We start from the raw sequence: 21263 nt of genomic DNA on the forward strand, positions 1-21263 counted from the left end.
CTTGTAAGTGGGGTTGGAAACGCTTTTCAGGCTCAGTACTGCGCTCAAAAGATGCAGCCCTGAGGTCTCTCCTGATAGAAGGTAGTTAAGTAGAAATTCACTGCTCAGCTGACCCGGCAGGAGCAAACGTATGCCAAAAATGTACGCAGAATGAGCTTTTCAGTGAACAGCAGCCAGGCACATTTTAGCTAGTTTTACTTGTAAGTGGGGTTGGAAACTCTTTTCAGGCACAGTACTTCGCTCAAAAGATGCAGCCCTGAGGTCTCTCAAGATAGCAGGTGGTTAAGTTGAAATTTCCCGCTTGGCTGACCCAGCTGGAGCAAATGTATACCAAAAATGTACCCAGAATGAGCTTTTCAGTGAACAGCAGCCAGGCACATTTTAGCTAGTTTTACTTGAAAGTGGGGTTGGAAACGCTTTTCAGGCTCAGTACTGCGCTCAAAAGATGCAGCCCTGAGGTCTCTCCTGATAGGAGGTAGTTAAGTAGAAATTCACTGCTCAGCTGACCCGTCAGGTGTAAACGTATGCCAAAAATGTACGCAGAATGAGCTTTTCAGTAAACAGCAGCCAGGCACATTTTAGCTAGTTTTACTTGTAAGTGGCGTTGGAAACTCTTTTCAGGCACAGTACTCCACTCAAAAGATGCAGCCCTGAGGTCTCTCAAGATAGCAGGTGGTTAAGTAGAAATGTCCCGCTTGGCTGACCCAGCTGGAGCAAACGTATGCCAAAAATGTACGCAGAACCAGCTTTTCAGTGAAGAGCAGCGAGGCACATTTGAGCTAATTTTACTTGTAAGTGGGGTTGGAAACACTTTTCACGCTCAGTACTGCGCTCAAAAGATGCAGACCTGAGGTCTCCCCTGATAGGAGGTAGTTAAGTAGAAATTCGCTGCTCAGCTGACACGGCAGGAGCAAACGTATGCCAAAAATGTACGCAGAATGAGCTTTTCAGTGAACAGCAGCCAGGCTCATTTAGCTAGTTTTACTTGTAAGTGGGGTTGGAAACACTTTTCAGGCTCAGTACTGAGCTCAAAAGATGCAGCCCTGAGGTCTCTCCTGATAGGAGGTAGTTAAGTAGAAATTCACTGCTCAGCTGACCCGTCAGGTGTAAACGTATGCCAAAAATGTACGCAGAATGAGCTTTTCAGTAAACAGCAGCCAGGCACATTTTAGCTAGTTTTACTTGTAAGTGGGGTTGTAAATGCTTTTCAGGCTCAGTACTGCGCTCAAAAGTTGCGGCCCTGAGGTCTCCCCTGATATCAGGTAGTTAGGTAGAAATTCGCTGCTCAGCTGACCCGGCAGGAGCAAACGTATGCCAAAAATGTACGCAGAATGAGCTTTTCAGTGAAGAGCAGCCAGGCACATTTTAGCAAGTTTTACTTGTAAGTGGGGTTGGAAACACTTTTCAGGCTCAGTACTGAGCTCAAAAGATGCAGCCCTGAGGTCTCTCCTGATAGGAGGTAGTTAAGTAGAAATTCACTGCTCAGCTGACCCATCAGGTGTAAACGTATGCCAAAAATGTACGCAGAATGAGCTTTTCAGTAAACAGCAGCCAGGCACATTTTAGCTAGTTTTACTTGTAAGTGGCGTTGGAAACTCTTTTCAGGCACAGTACTCCGCTCAAAAGATGCAGCCCTGAGGTCTCTCAAGATAGCAGGTGGTTAAGTAGAAATGTCCTGCTTGGCTGACCCAGCTGGAGCAAACATATGCCAAAAATGTACGCAGAACCAGCTTTTCAGTGAAGAGCAGCCAGGCTCATTTTAGCTAGTTTTACTTGTAAGTGGGGTTGTAAACGCTTTTCAGGCTCAGTACTGCGCTCAAAGGATGCAGCCCTGAGGTCTCTCCTGATAGGAGGTAGTTAAGTAGAAATTAGCTGCTCAGCTGACCCGGCAGGAGCAAATATATGCCAAAAATGTATGCAGAATTAGCTTTTCACTGAACAGCAGCCAGGCACATTTTAGCTAGTTTTACTTGTAAGTGGGGTTGGAAACGGTTTTTAGGCTCAGTACTGCGCTTAAAAGATGCAGCCCTGAGGTCTCTCCTGATAGGAGGTAGTTAAGTAGAAATTTCCCGCTTAGCAGACCCAGCAGGAGCAAACGTATGCCAAAAATGTACGCAGAACCAGCTTTTCAGTGAAGAGCAGCCAGGCACATTTTAGCTAGTTTTACTTGTAAGTGGGGTTGGAAACGCTTTTCAGGCTCAGTACTGCGCTCAAAAGATGCAGCCCTGAGGTCTCTCCTGATAGGAGGTAGTTCAGTAGAAATTTCCAGCTCAGCTGATCCGGCAGGAGCAAACGTATGCCAAAAATGTACGCAGAATGAGCTTTTCAGTGAAGAGCAGCCAGGCACATTTTAGCAAGTTTTATTGTAAGTGGGGTTGGAAACACTTCTCAGGCTCATTACTGAGCTCAAAAGATGCAGCCCTGAGGTCTCTCCTGATAGGAGGTAGTTAAGTAGAATTCACTGCTCAGCTGACCCGTCAGGTGCAAACGTATGCCATAAAAGTACGCAAAAGGAGCATTTCAGTGAACAGCAGCCAGGCACATTTTAGCTAGTTTTACTTGTAAGTGGGGTTGGAAATGCTTTTCAGGCTCAGTACTGAGCTCAAAAGATGCAGCCCTGAGGTCTCTCCTGATAGGAGGTAGTTAAGTAGAAATTCACTGCTCAGCTGACCCGGCATGAGCAAACGTATGCCAAAAATGTACGCAGAATGAGCTTTTCAGTGAAGAGCAGCCAGGCACATTTTAGCTAGATTTACTTGTAAGTGGGGTTGGAAACTCTTTTCAGGCATAGTACTGCGCTCAAAAGATGCAGCTCTGAGGTCTCTCAAGATAGCAGGTAGTTAAGTAGAAATTTACCGCTTAGCTGACCCAGCTGGAGCAAACGTATGCCAAAAATGTACGCAGAACCAGCTTTTCAGTGAAGAGCACCGAGGCACATTTTAGCTAGTTTTACTTGTAAGTGGGGTTGGAAACGCTTTTCAGGCTCAGTACTGCGCTCAAAAGACGCAGCCCTGAGGTCTCCCCTGATAGGAGGTAGTTAAGTAGAAATTCGCTGCTCAGCTGACCCGGCAGGAGCAAACGTATGCCAAAAATGTACGCAGAATGAGCTTTTCAGTGAACAGCAGCCAGGCTCATTTTAGCTAGTTTTACTTGTAAGTGAGGTTGTAAACGCTTTTCAGGCTCAGTACTGCGCTCAAAGGATGCAGCCCTGAGGTCTCTCCTGATAGGAGGTAGTTAAGTAGAAATTCGCTGCTCAGCTGACCCGGCAGGAGCAAATATATGCCAAAAATGTATGCAGAATTAGCTTTTCAGTGAACAGCAGCCAGGCCACATTTTAGCTAGTTTTACTTGTAAGTGGGGTTGGAAACGGTTTTCAGGCTCAGTACTGCGCTCAAAAGATGCATCCCTGAGGTCTCTCCTGATAGGAGGTAGTTAAGTAGAAATTCACTGCTCAGCTGACCCGGCAGAAGCAAATGTATACCAAAAATGTACCCAGAATGAGCTTTTCAGTGAACAGCAGCCAGGCACATTTTAGCTAGTTTAACTTGTAAGTGGGGTTGGAAATGCTTTTCAGGCTCAGTACTGCGCTCAAAAGTTGCAGCCCTGAGGTCTCTCCTGATAGGAGGTAGTTAAGTAGAAATTCGCTGCTTAGCTGACCCGGCAGGAGCAAAGGTATGCCAAAAATGTACGCAGAATGAGCTTTTCAGTGAAGAGCAGCCAGGCACATTTTAGCTAGTTTTACTTGTAAGTGGGGTTGTAAACGGTTTTCAGGCTCAGTACTGCGCTCAAAAGATGCAGCCCTGAGGTCTCTCCTGATAGGAGGTAGTTAAGTAGAAATTCGCTGCTCAGCTGACCCGGCAGGAGCAAATATTTGCCAAAAATGTATGCAGAATGAGCTTTTCAGTGAACAGCAGCCAGGCACATTTCAGCTAGTTTTACTTGTAAGTGGGGTTGGAAACGGTTTTCAGGTCCAGTACTGCGCTCAAAATATGCAGCCCTGAGGTCTCTCCTGATAGGATGTAGTAAAGTAGAAATTCGCTGCTCAGCTGACCCGGCAGGAGCAAATGTATGCCAAAAATGTACGCAGAATGAGCTTTTCAGTGAAGAGCAGCCAGGCACATTTTAGCTAGTTTTACTTGTAAGTGGGGTTGGAAATGCTTTTCAGGCTCAGTACTGCGCTCACAAGATGCAGCCCTGAGGTCTCCCCTGTTAGGAGGTAGTTAAGTAGAAATTTGTTGCTCAACTGACCCGGCAGGAGCAAATAAATACAAAAATGTATGCAGAATTAGCTTTTCAGTTAACAGCAGCCAGGCACATTTTAGCTAGTTTTACTTGTAAGTGGGGTTGGAAACGGTTTTCAGGCTCAGTACTGCGCTCAAAAGATGCAGCCCTGAGGTCTCTCCTGATAGGAGGTAGTTAAGTAGAAATTCGCTGCTCAGCTGACCCGGCAGGAGCAAACATATGCCAAAAATGTACGCAGAACCAATTTTTCAGTAAGGCACATTTTAGCTAGTTTTACTTGTAAGTGGGGTTGGAAACGCTTTTCAGGCTCAGTACTGCGCTCAAAAGATGCAACCCTGAGGTCTCCCCTGATAGGAGGTAGTTAACCGCATCGCTGCTGCGGCGATTTTTGCGCTGTGCGGCAATTTGCGAAAAGCCGCGTTACATGATGAGCTCAGCTCGTCATCAGCACACGCCACCCATGGCTGATGACGAGCTGAGCTCGTCATCAGCAGCAAAGGGGTTAAGTAGAAATTTGCTGCTCAGCTGACCCGGCAGGAGCAAACGTATGCCAAAAATGTACACAGAATGAGCATTTCAGTGAACAGCAGCCAGACACATTTTAGCTAGTTTTACTTGTAAGTGGGGTTGTAAACACTTTTCAGGCTCAGTACTGTGCTCAAAGGATGCAGCCCTGAGGTCTCTCCTGATAGGAGTAGTTAAGTAGAAATTCGAAGCTCAGCTGACCCGGCAGGAGCAAATATATGCCAAAAATGTATGCAGAATTAGCTTTTCAGTGAACAGCAGCCAGGCACATTTTAGCTAGTTTTACTTGTAAGTGGGGTTGGAAACGGTTTTCAGGCTCAGTACTGCGCTCAAAAGATGCAGCCCTGAGGTCTTCCTGATAGGAGGTAGTTAAGTAGAAATTCACTGCTCAGCTGACCCGGCAGAAGCAAATGTATACCAAAAATGTACCCAGAATGAGCTTTTCAGTGAACAGCAGCCAGGCACATTTTAGCTAGTTTTACCTGTAAATGGGGTTGTAAACGCTTTTCAGGCTCAGTACTGCGCTCAAAGGATGCAGCCCTGAGGTCTCTCATGATAGGAGGTAGTTAAGTAGAAATTCGCTGCTCAGCTGACCCGGCAGGAGCAAATATATGCAAAATGTATGCAGAATTAGCTTTTCAGTGAACAGCAGCCAGGCACATTTTAGCTAGTTTTACTTGTAAGTGGGGTTGGAAACGGTTTTCAGGCTCAGTACTGTGCTCAAAAGATGCAGCCCTGAGGTCTCTCCTGATAGGAGGTAGTTAAGTAGAAATTCGCTGCTCAGCTGACCCGGCAGGAGCAAACGTATGCCAAAAATGTACGCAGAACCAATTTTTCAGTGAAGGCACAATTTAGCTAGTTTTACTTGTAAGTGGGGTTGGAAATGCTTTTCAGGCTCAGTACTGCGCTCAAAAGATGCAGCCCTGAGGTCTCCCCTGATAGGAGGTAGTTAAGTAGAAATGTGCTGCTCAGCTGACCCAGCAGGAGCAAACGTATGCCAAAAATGTACGCAGAATGAGCTTTTCAGTGAACAGCAGCCAGGCACATTCTAGCTAGTTTTACTTGTAAGTGGGGTTGGAAACGGTTTTCAGGCTCAGTACTGCACTCAAAGGATGCAGCCCTGAGGTCTCTCCTGATAGGAGGTAGTTAAGTAGAAATTCGCTGCTCAGCTGACCCGGCAGGAGCAAATATATGCCAAAAATGTATGCAGAATTAGCTTTTCAGTGAAAAGCAGCCAGGCACATTTTAGCTAGTTTTACTTGTAAGTGGGGTTGGAAACGGTTTTCAGGCTCAGTATTGCGCTCAAAAGATGCAGCCCTGAGGTCTCCCCTGATAGGAGGTAGTTAAGTAGAAATTCACTGCTCAGCTGACCCGGCAGAAGCAAATGTATACCAAAAATGTACCCAGAATGAGCTTTTCAGTGAACAGCAGCCAGGCACATTTTAGCTAGTTTTACTTGTAAGTGGGGTTGTAAATGCTTTTCAGGCTCAGTACTGCGCTCAAAGAATGCAGCCCTGAGGTCTCTCCTGATAGGAGGTAGTTAAGTAGAAATTCGCTGCTCAGCTGACCCGGCAGGAGCAAATATACGCCAAAAATGTATGCAGAATTAGCTTTTCAGTGAACAGCAGTTAGACACATTTTAGCTAGTTTTACTTGTAAGTGGGGTTGGAAACGGTTTTCAGGCTCAGTACTGCGCTCAAAAGATGCAACCCTAAGGTCTCTCCTGATAGGAGGTAGTTAAGTAGAAATACACTTCTCAGCTGACCCGGCAGAAGCAAATGTATACCAAAAATGTACCCAGAATGAGCTTTTCAGTGAACAGCAGCCAGGCACATTTTAGCTAGTTTTACTTGTAAGTGGGGTTGGAAATGCTTTTCAGGCTCAGTACTGCGCTCAAAAGTTGCAGCCCTGAGGTCTCTCCTGATAGGAGGTAGTTAAGTAGAAGTTCGCTGCTCAGCTGACCCGACAGGAGCAAATATATGCCAAAAATGTATGCAGAATTAGCTTTTCAGTGAACAGCAGCCAGGCACATTTTAGCTAGTTTTACTTGTAAGTGGTGTTGGAAACGCTTTTCAGGCTCAGTACTGCGCTCAAAGGATGCAGCCATAAGGTCTCACCTGATAGGAGGTAGTTAAGTAGAAATTCGCTGCTCAGCTGACCCGGCAGGAGCAAATATATGCAAAAATGTATGCAGAATTCGCTTTTCAGTGAACAGCAGCCAGGCACATTTTAGCTAGTTTTACTTGTAAGTGGGGTTGGAAACGGTTTTCAAGCTCAGTACTGCGCTCAAAGGATGCAGCCATAAGGTCTCACCTGATAGGAGGTAGTTAAGTAGAAATTCGCTGCTCAGCTGACCCGGCAGGAGCAAATATATGCAAAAATGTATGCAGAATTCGCTTTTCAGTGAACAGCAGCCAGGCACATTTTAGCTAGTTTTACTTGTAAGTGGGGTTGGAAACGGTTTTCAAGCTCAGTACTGCGCTCAAAAGTTGCAGCCCTGAGGTATTCCCTGATAAGAGCTAGTTTAGTAGAAATTTGCTGCTCAGCTGACCCGGCAGGAGCAAACGTATGCCAAAAATGTACGCAGAATGAGCTTTTCAGTGAACAGCAGCCAGGCATATTTTAGCTAGTTTTACTTGCAAGTGGGGTTGTAAACGGTTTTCAGGCTCAGTACTGCGCTCAAAAGATGCAGCCCTAAGGTCTCTCCCGATAGGAGGTAGTTAAGTAGAAACTCACTGCTCAGCTGACCTGGCAGAAGCACATGTATACCAAAAATGTACCCAGAATGAGCTTTTCAGTGAACAGCAGCCAGGCACATTTTAGCTAGTTTTACTTGTAAGTGGGGTTGTAAACGCTTTTCAGGCTCGGTACTGCGCTCAAAGGATGCAGCCCTGAGGTCTCTCCTGATGAGAGGTAGTTAAGTAGAAATTCGCTGCTCAGCTGTCCCGGCAGGAGCAAATATATGCCAAAAATGTATGCAGAATTAACTTTTCAGTGAACAGCAGCCAGGCACATTTTAGCTAGTTTTACTTGTAAGTGGGGTTGGAAACGGTTTTCAGGCTCAGTACTGCGCTCAAAAGATGCAGCCCTGAGGTCTCTCCTGATAGGAGGTAGTTAAATAGAAATTCACTGCTCAGCTGACCCGGCAGAAGCAAATGTATACCAAAAATGTACCCAGAATGAGCTTTTCAGTGAACAGCAGCCGGGCACATTTTAGCTAGTTTTACTTGTAAGTGGGGTTGGAAATGCTTTTCAGGCTCAGTACTGCACTCAAAAGTTGCAGCCCTGAGGTCTCTCCTGATAGGAGGTAGTTAAGTAGAAATTCGCTGCTCAGCTGACCCGGCAGGAGCAAAGGTATGCCAAAAATGTACGCAGAATGAGCTTTTCAGTGAAGAGCAGCCAGGCACATTTTAGCTAGTTTTACTTGTAAGTGGGGTTGTAAACGGTTTTCAGGCTCAGTACTGCGCTCAAAAGATGCAGCCCTGAGGTCTCTCCTGATAGGAGGTAGTTAAATAGAAATTTGCTGCTCAGCTGACCCGGCAGGAGCAAAGGTATGCCAAAAATGTACGCAGAATGAGCTTTTTAGTGAAGAGCAGCCAGGCACATTTTTGCTAGTTTTACTTGTAAGTGGGGTTGTAAACGGTTTTCAGGCTCCGTACTGCGCTAAAAAGATGCAGCCCTGAGGTCTCTCCTGATAGGAGGTAGTTAAGTAGAAATTTGCTGCTCAGCTGACCCGGCAGGAGCAAATATATGCCAAAAATGTATGCAGAATTAGCTTTTCAGTGAACAGCAGCCAGGCACATTTTAGCTAGTTTTACTTGTAAGTGGGGTTGGAAACGGTTTTCAGGCTCAGTACTGCGCTCAAAAGATGCAGCCCTGAGGTCTCTCCTGATAGGAGGTAGTTAAATAGAAATTCGCTGCTCAGCTGACCCGGCAGGAGCAAACGTATGCCAAAAATGTACGCAGAATGAGCTTTTCAGTGAAGAGCAGCCAGGCACATTTTAGCTAGTTTTACTTGTAAGTGGGGTTGGAAATGGTTTTCAGGCTCAGTACTGCGCTCAAAAGATGCAGCCCTGAGGTCTCTCCTGATAGGAGGTAGTTAAGTAGAAATTCGCTGCTCAGCTGACCCGGCAGGAGCAAATATATGCAAAATGTATGCAGAATTAGCTTTTCAGTGAACAGCAGCCAGGCACATGTTAGCTAGTTTTACTTGTAAGTGGGGTTGGAAACAGTTTTCAGGCTCAGTATTGCGCTCAAAAGATGCAGCCCTGAGGTCTTCCTGATAGGAGGTAGTTGAGTAGAAATTCGCTGCTCAGCTGACCCGGCAGGAGCAAACATATGCCAAAAATGTACGCAGAATGAGCTTTTCAGTGAAAAGCAGCCAGGCACATTTTAGCTAGTTTTACTTGTAAGTGGGGTTGGAAACGGTTTTCAGGCTCAGTACTGCGCTCAAAAGATGCTGCCCCGAGGTCTCTCCTGATAGGAGGTAGTTAAGTAGAAATTCGCTGCTCAGCTGACCCGGCAGGAGCAAATATATGCAAAAATGTATGCAGAATTAGCTTTTCAGTGAACAGCAGCCAGGCACATTTTAGCTAGTTTTACTTGTAAGTGGGGTTGGAAACGGTTTTCAGGCTTAGTACTGCGCTCAAAAAATGCAGCCCTGAGATCTCTCCTGATAGGAGGTAGTTAAGTAGAAATTCGCTGCTCAGCTGACCCGGCAGGAGCAAACGTAGGCCAAAAATGTACGCAGAACCAATTTATCAGTGTAGGCACATTTTAGCTAGTTTTACTTGTAAATGGGTTTGGAAACGCTTTTAAGGCTCAGTACTGCGCTCAAAAGATGCAGCCCTGAGGTCTCCCCTGATAGGAGGTAGTTTATTAGAAATGTTCTGCTCAGCTGACCCGGCAGGAGCAAACGTATGCCAAAAATGTACGCAGAATGAGCTTTTCAGTGAACAGAAGCCAGGCACATTTTAGCTAGTTTTACTTGTAAGTGGGGTTGGAAACGGTTTTCAGGCTCAGTACTGCGCTCAAAAGATGCAGCCCTGAGGTCTCTCCTGATAAGAGGTAGTTAAGTAGAAATTCACTACTCAGCTGACCTGGCAGAAGCAAATGTATACCAAAAATGTACCCAGAATGAGCTTTTCAGTGAACAGCAACCAGGCACATTTTAGCTAGTTGTACTTGTAAGTGGGGTTGGAAACGGTTTTCAGGCTCAGTACTGCGCTCAAAAGAAGCAGCCCTGAGGTCTCCCCTGATAGGAGGTAGTTAAGTAGAAATTCACTGCTCAGCTGACCCGGCAGAAGCAAATGTATACCAAAAATGTACCCAGAATGAGCTTTTCAGTGAACAGCAGCCAGGCACACTTTAGCTAGTTTTACTTGTAAGTGGGGTTGTAAACGCTTTTCAGGCTCAGTCCCGCGCTCAAAGAATGCAGCTCTGAGGTCTCTCCTGATAGGAGGTAGTTAAGTAGAAATTTGCTGCTCAGCTGACCCGGCAAGAGCAAATATATGCCAAAAATGTATGCAGGATTAGCTTTTCAGTGAACAGCAGCCAGATACATTTTAGCTAGTTTTACTTGTAAGTGGGGTTGGAAATGCTTTTCAGGCTCAGTACTGCGCTCAAAAGTTGCAGCCCTGAGGTCTCTCCTGATAGGAGGTAGTTAAGTAGAAGTTCGCTGATCAGCTGACCCGGCAGGAGCAAACGTATGCCAAAAATGTATGCAGAATGAGCTTTCAGTGAAGAGCAGCCAGGCACATTTTAGCAATTTTTACTTGTAAGTGGGGGGTTTGAAACACTTTTCAGGCTCAGTACTGAGCTCAATAGATGCAGCCCTGAGGTTTCTCTTGATAGGAGGTAGTTAAGTAGAAATTCACTGCTCAGCTAACTCGGCAGGAGCAAACGTATGCTAAAAATGTATGCAGAATGAGCTTTTCAGTGAACAGCAGCCAGGCACATTTTACCTAGTTTTACTTGTAAGTGGGGTTGGAAACGCTTTTCAGGCTCAGTACTGCGCTCAAAGGATGCAGCCCTGAGGTCTCTCCTGATAGGAGGTAGTTAAGTAGAAATTCGCTGCTCAGAGGACCCGGCAGGAGCAGACATATGCCAAAAATGTACGCAGAACCAATTTATCAGTGAAGGCACATTTTAGCTAGTTTTACTTGTAAATGGGGTTGGAAACGCTTTTTAGGCTCAGTACTGCGCTTAAAAGATGCAGCCCTGAGGTCTCCCCTGATAGGAGGCAGTTTAGTAGAAATTTGCTGCTCAGCTGACCCGGCAGGAGCAAACGTATGCCAAAAATGTACGCAGAACTAATTTTTCAGTGAAGGCACATTTTAGCTAGTTTTACTTGTAAATGGGGTTGGAAACGCTTTTTAGGCTCAGTACTGCGCTTAAAAGATGCAGCCCTGAGGTCTCCCCTGATAGGAGGTAGTTAAATAGAAATTTGCTGCTCAGCGGACCCGGCAGGAGCAAAGGTATGCCAAAAATGTACGCAGAATGAGCTTTTTAGTGAAGAGCAGCCAGGCACATTTTTGCTAGTTTTACTTGTAAGTGGGGTTGTAAACGGTTTTCAGGCTCCGTACTGCGCTAAAAAGATGCAGCCCTGAGGTCTCTCCTGATAGGAGTTAGTTAAGTAGAAATTTGCTGCTCAGCTGACCCGGCAGGAGCAAATATATGCCAAAAATGTATGCAGAATTAGCTTTTCAGTGAACAGCAGCCAGGCACATTTTAGCTAGTTTTACTTGTAAGTGGGGTTGGAAACGGTTTTCAGGCTCAGTACTGCGCTCAAAAGATGCAGCCCTGAGGTCTCTCCTGATAGGAGGTAGTTAAATAGAAATTCGCTGCTCAGCTGACCCGGCAGGAGCAAACGTATGCCAAAAATGTACGCAGAATGAGCTTTTCAGTGAAGAGCAGCCAGGCACATTTTAGCTAGTTTTACTTGTAAGTGGGGTTGGAAATGGTTTTCAGGCTCAGTACTGCGCTCAAAAGATGCAGCCCTGAGGTCTCTCCTGATAGGAGGTAGTTAAGTAGAAATTCGCTGCTCAGCTGACCCGGCAGGAGCAAATATGTGCAAAATGTATGCAGAATTAGCTTTTCAGTGAACAGCAGCCAGGCACATGTTAGCTAGTTTTACTTGTAAGTGGGGTTGGAAACAGTTTTCAGGCTCAGTATTGCGCTCAAAAGATGCAGCCCTGAGGTCTTCCTGATAGGAGGTAGTTGAGTAGAAATTCGCTGCTCAGCTGACCCGGCAGGAGCAAACATATGCCAAAAATGTACGCAGAATGAGCTTTTCAGTGAAAAGCAGCCAGGCACATTTTAGCTAGTTTTACTTGTAAGTGGGGTTGGAAACGGTTTTCAGGCTCAGTACTGCGCTCAAAAGATGCTGCCCCGAGGTCTCTCCTGATAGGAGGTAGTTAAGTAGAAATTCGCTGCTCAGCTGACCCGGCAGGAGCAAATATATGCAAAAATGTATGCAGAATTAGCTTTTCAGTGAACAGCAGCCAGGCACATTTTAGCTAGTTTTACTTGTAAGTGGGGTTGGAAACGGTTTTCAGGCTTAGTACTGCGCTCAAAAAATGCAGCCCTGAGATCTCTCCTGATAGGAGGTAGTTAAGTAGAAATTCGCTGCTCAGCTGACTCGGCAGGAGCAAACGTAGGCCAAAAATGTACGCAGAACCAATTTATCAGTGTAGGCACATTTTAGCTAGTTTTACTTGTAAATGGGTTTGGAAACGCTTTTAAGGCTCAGTACTGCGCTCAAAAGATGCAGCCCTGAGGTCTCCCCTGATAGGAGGTAGTTTATTAGAAATGTTCTGCTCAGCTGACCCGGCAGGAGCAAACGTATGCCAAAAATGTACGCAGAATGAGCTTTTCAGTGAACAGAAGCCAGGCACATTTTAGCTAGTTTTACTTGTAAGTGGGGTTGGAAACGGTTTTCAGGCTCAGTACTGCGCTCAAAAGATGCAGCCCTGAGGTCTCTCCTGATAAGAGGTAGTTAAGTAGAAATTCACTACTCAGCTGACCTGGCAGAAGCAAATGTATACCAAAAATGTACCCAGAATGAGCTTTTCAGTGAACAGCAACCAGGCACATTTTAGCTAGTTGTACTTGTAAGTGGGGTTGGAAACGGTTTTCAGGCTCAGTACTGCGCTCAAAAGAAGCAGCCCTGAGGTCTCCCCTGATAGGAGGTAGTTAAGTAGAAATTCACTGCTCAGCTGACCCGGCAGAAGCAAATGTATACCAAAAATGTACCCAGAATGAGCTTTTCAGTGAACAGCAGCCAGGCACACTTTAGCTAGTTTTACTTGTAAGTGGGGTTGTAAACGCTTTTCAGGCTCAGTCCCGCGCTCAAAGAATGCAGCTCTGAGGTCTCTCCTGATAGGAGGTAGTTAAGTAGAAATTTGCTGCTCAGCTGACCCGGCAAGAGCAAATATATGCCAAAAATGTATGCAGGATTAGCTTTTCAGTGAACAGCAGCCAGATACATTTTAGCTAGTTTTACTTGTAAGTGGGGTTGGAAATGCTTTTCAGGCTCAGTACTGCGCTCAAAAGTTGCAGCCCTGAGGTCTCTCCTGATAGGAGGTAGTTAAGTAGAAGTTCGCTGATCAGCTGACCCGGCAGGAGCAAACGTATGCCAAAAATGTATGCAGAATGAGCTTTCAGTGAAGAGCAGCCAGGCACATTTTAGCAATTTTTACTTGTAAGTGGGGGGTTTGAAACACTTTTCAGGCTCAGTACTGAGCTCAATAGATGCAGCCCTGAGGTTTCTCTTGATAGGAGGTAGTTAAGTAGAAATTCACTGCTCAGCTAACTCGGCAGGAGCAAACGTATGCTAAAAATGTATGCAGAATGAGCTTTTCAGTGAACAGCAGCCAGGCACATTTTACCTAGTTTTACTTGTAAGTGGGGTTGGAAACGCTTTTCAGGCTCAGTACTGCGCTCAAAGGATGCAGCCCTGAGGTCTCTCCTGATAGGAGGTAGTTAAGTAGAAATTCGCTGCTCAGAGGACCCGGCAGGAGCAGACATATGCCAAAAATGTACGCAGAACCAATTTATCAGTGAAGGCACATTTTAGCTAGTTTTACTTGTAAATGGGGTTGGAAACGCTTTTTAGGCTCAGTACTGCGCTTAAAAGATGCAGCCCTGAGGTCTCCCCTGATAGGAGGCAGTTTAGTAGAAATTTGCTGCTCAGCTGACCCGGCAGGAGCAAACGTATGCCAAAAATGTACACCGAATGAGCTTTTCAGTGAACAGCAGCCAGGCACATTTTAGCTAGTTTTACTTGTAAGTGGGGTTGGAAATGCTTTTCAGGCTCAGTACTGCGCTCAAAAGTTGCAGCCCTGAGGTCTCTCCTGAAAGGAGGTAGTTAAGTAGAAGTTCGCTGCTCAGTTGACCCGGCAGGAGCAAACATATGCCAAAAATGTATGCAGAATGAGCTTTTCAGTGAACAGCAGCCAGGCACATTTTTGCTAGTTTTACTTGTAAGTGGGGTTGAAAACGCTTTTCAGGCTCAGTACTGCGCTCAAAGGATGCAGCCCTGAGGTCTCTCCTGATAGGAGGTAGTTAAGTAGAAATTCGCTGCTCAGCTGACCCGGCAGGAGCAACGTATGCCAAAAATGTACGCAGAACCAATTTATCAGTGAAGGCACATTTTAGCTAGTTTTATTTGTAAATGGGGTTGGAAACGCTTTTTAGGCTCAGGACTGCGCTCAAAAGATGCAGCCCTGAGGTCTCCCCTGATAGGAGGTAGTTTAGTAGAAATTTGCTGCTCAGCTGACCCGGCAGGAGCAAATATATGCCAATAAAGTATGCAGAAATAGCTTTTCAGTGAAAAGCAGCCAGGCACATTTTAGCTAGTTTTACTTGTAAGTGGGGTTGGAAACGCTTTTCAGGCTCAGTACTGCGCTCAAAGAATGCAGCCCTGAGGTCTCTCCTGATAGGAGGTAGTTAAGTAGAAATTCGCTGCTCAGCTGACCCGGCAGGAGCAAACGTATGCCAAAAATGTACGCAGAACTAATTTTTCAGTGAAGGCACATTTTAGCTAGTTTTATTTGTAAGTGGGGTTGGAAATCCTTTTCAGGCTCAGTACTGCGATCAAAAGATGCAGCCCTGAGGTCTCCCCTGATAGGAGGTAGTTAAATAGAAATGTTCTGCTCAGCTGACCCGGCAGGAGCAAACGTATGCAAAAAATGTACCCAGAATGAGCTTTTCAGTGAACAGCAGCCAGGCACATTTTAGCTAGTTTTACTTCTAAGTGGGGTTGTAAATGCTTTTCAGGATCAGTACTGCGCTCAAAGAATGCAGCCCTGAGGTCTCTCCTGATAGGAGGTAGTTAAGTAGAAATGTGCTGCTCAGCTGACCCGGCAGGAGCAAACGTATGCCAAAAATGTACGCAGAATGAGCTTTTCAGTGAACAGCAGCCAGGCACATTTTAGCTAGTTTTACTTGTAAGTGGGGTTGGAAACGGTTTTCAGGCTCAGTACTGCGCTCAAAGGATGCAGCCCTGAGGTCTCTCCTGATAGGAGGTAGTTAAGTAGAAATTTGCTGCTCAGCTGACCCGGCAGGAGCAAATATATGCCAAAAAAGTATGCAGAAATAGCTTTTCAGTGAAAAGCAGCCAGGCACATTTTAGCTAGTTTTACTTGTAAGTGGGGTTGGTAACGGTTTTCAGGCTCAGTACTGCGCTCAACAGATGCAGCCCCGAGGTCTCTCCTGATGTCATGTGCTTATCTAGGTTCCTGATCGATACTGTGACCTTATGCCCCTATTCGGCTATAAAGCCCCTTTTTCCCTATATTGGCATAACCGTTCAAGTGCGATTTTCTGAAAAGTCATCTCTGGCCTCACACGAGCAGAGCCACAGAGCCACATTCCAGCATGACTCTCTGCTACTTCCTTTGCGACCAATTAGTGCAATGACAGAGCAGCAGTCACTATCTGATATTCCTAGATAACACTCCGAGTTCTTCAACAAGATAAAAACTCAGCAAACCTGGAAATCCCCGCTTGCTATGTTTTGATTAGTAATGGAACTCTAATGAGCAACTGATAACTATCACTTCCTAGTGACATCTTTAATTGACGTCTTATGTCCAGCAAACTTGCGTCAAACCCGGCACCTGTCAGGTATAAATATTACCAACGTTGCCTTAAGCAATGAGCGAACATGTTGCTGATGCCAGCTGCCTGCATGACCCCGTGTTGGTAAAAACTAGCACTCTGTCGCTGCAGCCTGCTATCCTGTGGTGGTGAAGCTACTGATTACCATTATCGCCGCTACAGCGCGACCTATGGTGCAGTACGCTTGAGGAGCCGTTCAGCCGTCCTCTGCAAAGACATCCAGCCCAGCTGCCCGCGGACGCTGTCACCCCTCCTTCCTCGACGCGCTGAGAGAAGCCGCTGCCTTTCTCGTGCAGAGAAATCCAGTCCCGGCGCTTCCAGTTTACCCTCGCAGGTGACTGGGATATCGAGAGAGACCCCTGAAGGAGATACCAATCCTCCATCATTCTATTCAGAGGTATGGTGTTGACTAAACCCTTAGACGAGAATTCTTGAAACAAACCTTGGCAAAACCAACTTAACTTAAGCTACTTACTTACTCCCCCTTCTCACGTGTTAGGCCTAGGTCAGGCACACTGGGGTAGGTTTAGTTAGAAGCACCAGTTGAGTATGTTAGCCTAATGTATATATGACTGTATATATGTTTTATTACTTTTAAACCATTGTATGGCTAAGAAACCATATCAATGCTTTTACAGTTCTATTTCGCTATTCTTATCTTACTGTACGTACTTTTTATAATAACAGTTATTGCAATTGTGGCAATACATTTCTCTTGTATGAGAAGAAAAGACTGTTCAATAAATCTTATCCTTTATTGATACACGCCCGTCTCTCTATTCTCTACATACCGTGAAAGTAAACTGCACTAGACTGACTGAGTGAAATCTATGTCTATTGTTTCACACGACCCTAGAGATCGACTCTTGATCTGAGGAGCAAAGTTGTCATGTTGCACGGTTGTTGGAAAGCTGAATCCCTTCTTGTCTGTGCCAAGGAAGCTGATCACTTCCTATGCAGAGAAGAAAGTTTCCAGTGACCTCTGAGCTAGTTGGTAACACAACCCAATTAAGTTTAGCATAGTCAGTGGAGGCCTGGAATATAAGCAGTTCCACGTCGATACTACTGTTTATGTTATTCCAATGCGCAGGGCCTAGTGGGAAACTAGGAACTACACTACATGGCGCCCTAACGTTTGGTAAGGCGATAAACTAACGCAAGACTTGTAGAGTAACTCAGTCGTGCATATTTCACACCCCTTTCTCCCGTAAATACTCCAATAGACGTCTGGAGTGGGTGAAAGGTTAAAATCCGCCCGACCTTAGTAGGAAGAGATTCCTATGTAAAGCTCTGGTTTATTCAACGTTGAAGGATACAGTGTTCCAAAATATTGTGCACCTAATCTTCGTCTCCTTGGAGACCTACTCTGCAAACCTCGCATTTTTTACAATGCCAGAAAACGGAGCCCCTGGGGCCGCAGTAGATGCGACTCAGCAAGGTCCCGAATACACAGACCCGGGTGCTATTATCATCCCGGTCCAGTTAAGAAGATCTATAACTTTAAAACTTATAGAACACGGACTGACACCTCAAGGTGGTACAGTAATTTTCGTGATAGAGGCTCACGAGTATCGGCAGACAGAGGTATTCTATTCATGGATAAACTTTCCAGCGGTAAACGCTATAACACAAGAGTTTCACTATTACAAAATAGAGGAACCTCCGGGAGAGTACGCTCCTTTCGAGGAGATTGAAATCCCACTTAAATTTCAAGAGCACCTGCTCTGGTTTAATGGCGCCCTAAAACACAATGATCACATTACCAGGCTCGGTCCACTAGGTAGACCAGGAGCCACGTGGCCGGTTCTAGCCAGCTACACACCACATCCTGACATTACAAGAATGTCTAGAGAAGAGCTGTTAGAACAGCTAAACACATTAATAAAAATACATAGGCAATTAGTCCAATATGTAATACGGACTGCAACAGTCCAGCCAGCTGTTAATTCACACCAGCTGACCCCTCATCAGGGGAACACAAATAAAATTACACCACAGAACATACAGTCATGTCTTGGTAAAACACCCGTAAAACGGGAACAAATTCCTTTCTGGTTAGCCCAGAAAATCACTCAAATAGAGGCAGTATTTCCTGATACTACCCCTATAGAGAAACACAGAATCTTGACCATCTGCCTTCCTATGGGAATCGCACCACACGTGGAGGACTGCGACACTTGGGGTACAGTCTTTGCTTCCATTTACACAAAAACACACGGTGTTCCGTCTATGGCGGTAATACCAGACGTGCTAAAACAGATTCAAAATGAATTCGGTCCAGAACCAGCTTTAAATCTAGGTATGAAATTACTGAAAGACTTCAAGCAGGTCACGGCTATATTATTAGCCAATGTAAAGGGAGAAGCAGCATCTGTGGCGATTCGCCAGAAGTTGAGGGAAACAGATATAAAAGATCCTGTTGAGCTTGCAAAAATCATAGAAAAATGCTATGAAGAATTAGGTAGAGACAGCTTGGGTGGGAAACCAGTTAAGCCCCAACTGCTCGAAAATCCAGAAAAATTATTTATTAAAAATATTTCAAACACTCCTAAAAAGAGCTGGGATGGAAATAAACAATCCACTCCCAAAGAAAAAGTTTTCCAGTCCAGAGGAAGGTCTCCTCGACGGAGGGAAAGAACTCCGACTCGAGAACGCCAGTCTCCCCAACGGGAGCCCTCTGAGAAAAGATATAACCTTAGAAATAGGGATAATATAAAAAGACCTGATAGATATCAAAGTATTGATACACGTCCCTCTCGATCTCTTCCACAGAATTCGGAAAGAAGAGGACGGTCAGACCCAGGAGAGCGCTCCAAGTCCAAAGACAAGGAACCTGCTCAAAATAAGAAATCTCAATTTCAGAAAAAGAAGGTAGCCAGTATTAGAGTAATCAACCATGCCGAGAATACTGAGGACACAGTTGAAAAACGGGGAGTGGGCATTGACAATGTTGGACAGTGCAGCAGAGATCAGTATAGCGCGCAAGACCTTGATGAGTCATCTGGAGACAGTGGACACGAATGAATACATTCAGGTTGAAACTGCCGACGCCAGGCTTAGCGAGCCCCATAAAATATACGTAATAACATTGCGTATGGAGGGTGATAAGAAGAGGAAAATTAAGGGTCTATTTTGGGATAAGCTCTCAAAAGGCTATGATATTCTGTTAGCTGAAGAAGATTGGCCCCCGGAGTTTGTCAGGGAGTGCCCTCGTGGCGAAGAAGTGATTATGCCTGCCTTCTCGAATCACATACCGATTCATAAAAAATACACATATGCAAGGAAATGGGCAGTGGCCCAGGCACCTGCATTGTATAAAAATCATGTAGGATGGGATGAGGATTCAACGCCTCACAAAATCCAATTAAAAAGTGAACCAACTGCCCAACGGCAGTATCCCATAAAGCAAGAAGCTAAAAAACAAGTCAGGGAGATCTTAGATCAACTTGAGTACCAGGGGGTGATTGAAACATGCACCTCTCAAATGAACAATCCTTTGTTTCCTGTCTCCAAGCCAGACAATTCATATCGTCTAGTTTTGGACTACAGACATCTTAATACATGTTGCAAAACTTTTGCGGTACAAAACTCGCATAGTGCAGCCCTAATGAATAACATAGTTAGGAAAAAATATAAAACGACATTAGACATTTCTAATGGTTTCTTTTGTCAAAACATTGCACCAGAAAGCAGATACTTGACCGCTTTCTCCGCATTTGGGTCGCAGAAAAAATTCTGTCGACTCCCACAGGGGTTCAAGAACAGCCCAGGACTATTCTCAGCTAGGGTAACAGAGTTACTACAAATCTATGATGATGAAGCATTATCTTACGTTGATGATATTTATCTCACAGACGACGACTTGGATACTCACTTGAAAAGAGTGAACACCATTATACTTGGGTTCGCAGCAGAGGGTTACAAATTCAACTTTAAAAAGTCTCGAATTGCCCATCTGACAGTACTGTTTTTAGGGTACGAATTATCAAGTGAAGGAAAAAGCCTAGCGGACAACTTCTTAGAGAAGTGCGCTGTAATCCAAGCTCCAAAAACGCTGAAGAATTTACAATCCATACTAGGTTTTCTGAATTTCGGAAGAACTTACATCCTAAATTACGCAGAGAGGGTTAAACCTCTCTACGAACTAATTAAACCTGATTTAAAACAAATCAATTGGACTCAAAAACACACAGAAATTTTGAGATCACTGCAAACAGACATGTTAGCAAAAACAAAATTAGATACACGTGACAACACGATCGATCTTGTAATCCGAGTCATCCCAGGAAGATGCGGATTCACGTACCTAACCTCTAATGAGGGAGAAAAGGTACCAATTTCAATTAAGTCTCACTTGTACACACAAGCAGAAAAAACATTCAGTCGCACAGAAAAAACTGTGAACGCAGTGCAAATCGCATTAGCAAATGAAAGAGAACTAGCACACGGCAAACGGATTAATATCCTTACAGCGGAATCCGCCTTCGAAGCGCTATTCAGCCCAGTAAACCTGCCTACAGTGTCACTGGATCCAAAATGGATACAGTGCATAGATTCTCTAGGAGCGGAAGACGTGAAATACTATTTCGCCCCGCAATACGAAGAACTGAATGATTTAGAATATGAAGAAAAATATCCTCTGCCAATCGAAATCCTGCCTCTCCCACAATACGCATGTATAATCTATACAGATAGCTTTGTACAGCATTTCAATGTAGAGAGTGAATCCTACAATGCAGCATGTGCGATTATTAAAGGTCGTTGGCTGTGCGGTGAATTCAGACCGAAAGTAACAAAAACTGAATCTGTAAGAAACTGTTCGGTTCAGAGAACTGAAATCAGATCTTTAAAGATGGCGCTCGAAAATGCAGAACGCGAATTCCCCACACTTATCGTGTGCGATTCTCATTTTTGCGTCAATTCTTACAACAACAAACTGCAGAGTTGGATCGAAAACGACTACAAAGATGACACAGGTGCCACAATAAAGCATAAAAAGCTCTGGAACGAAGTAGCTCTTTTACACAAAGAACTACAAAAGACTCACGTGATTCACGCACAGAGTCTTCAACGTGATGGCGTTCACGTTGCAGGGAATTCATTGGCTAATACAGCCACCACGGAAGCAACTAAACCGGCTTCCGTAGCCACAAAAAAGCGTACAGATAAGTATATAGACGGGGAAACCATGCTGGCAGTAAAAACGACCGTAAAAGGCGACTGTGCAGCACTACCCGTAAACTATCCACTCAATTATGCATACATAATCGATGCAAACTCCGTTCCTTTTGCTCGAATCCCTGGAGTGGGGGATAGAGTAATTCCAAACAGGAGCAGGAGGGGCTTCCTCCTACTGGAAGCACACATGGGGTTGG

Source organism: Lissotriton vulgaris, chromosome 2_1 (assembly GCF_964263255.1).
Source record: "Lissotriton vulgaris chromosome 2_1, aLisVul1.2, whole genome shotgun sequence".
NCBI classification, from domain to species: Eukaryota; Metazoa; Chordata; class Amphibia; order Caudata; family Salamandridae; genus Lissotriton; species Lissotriton vulgaris.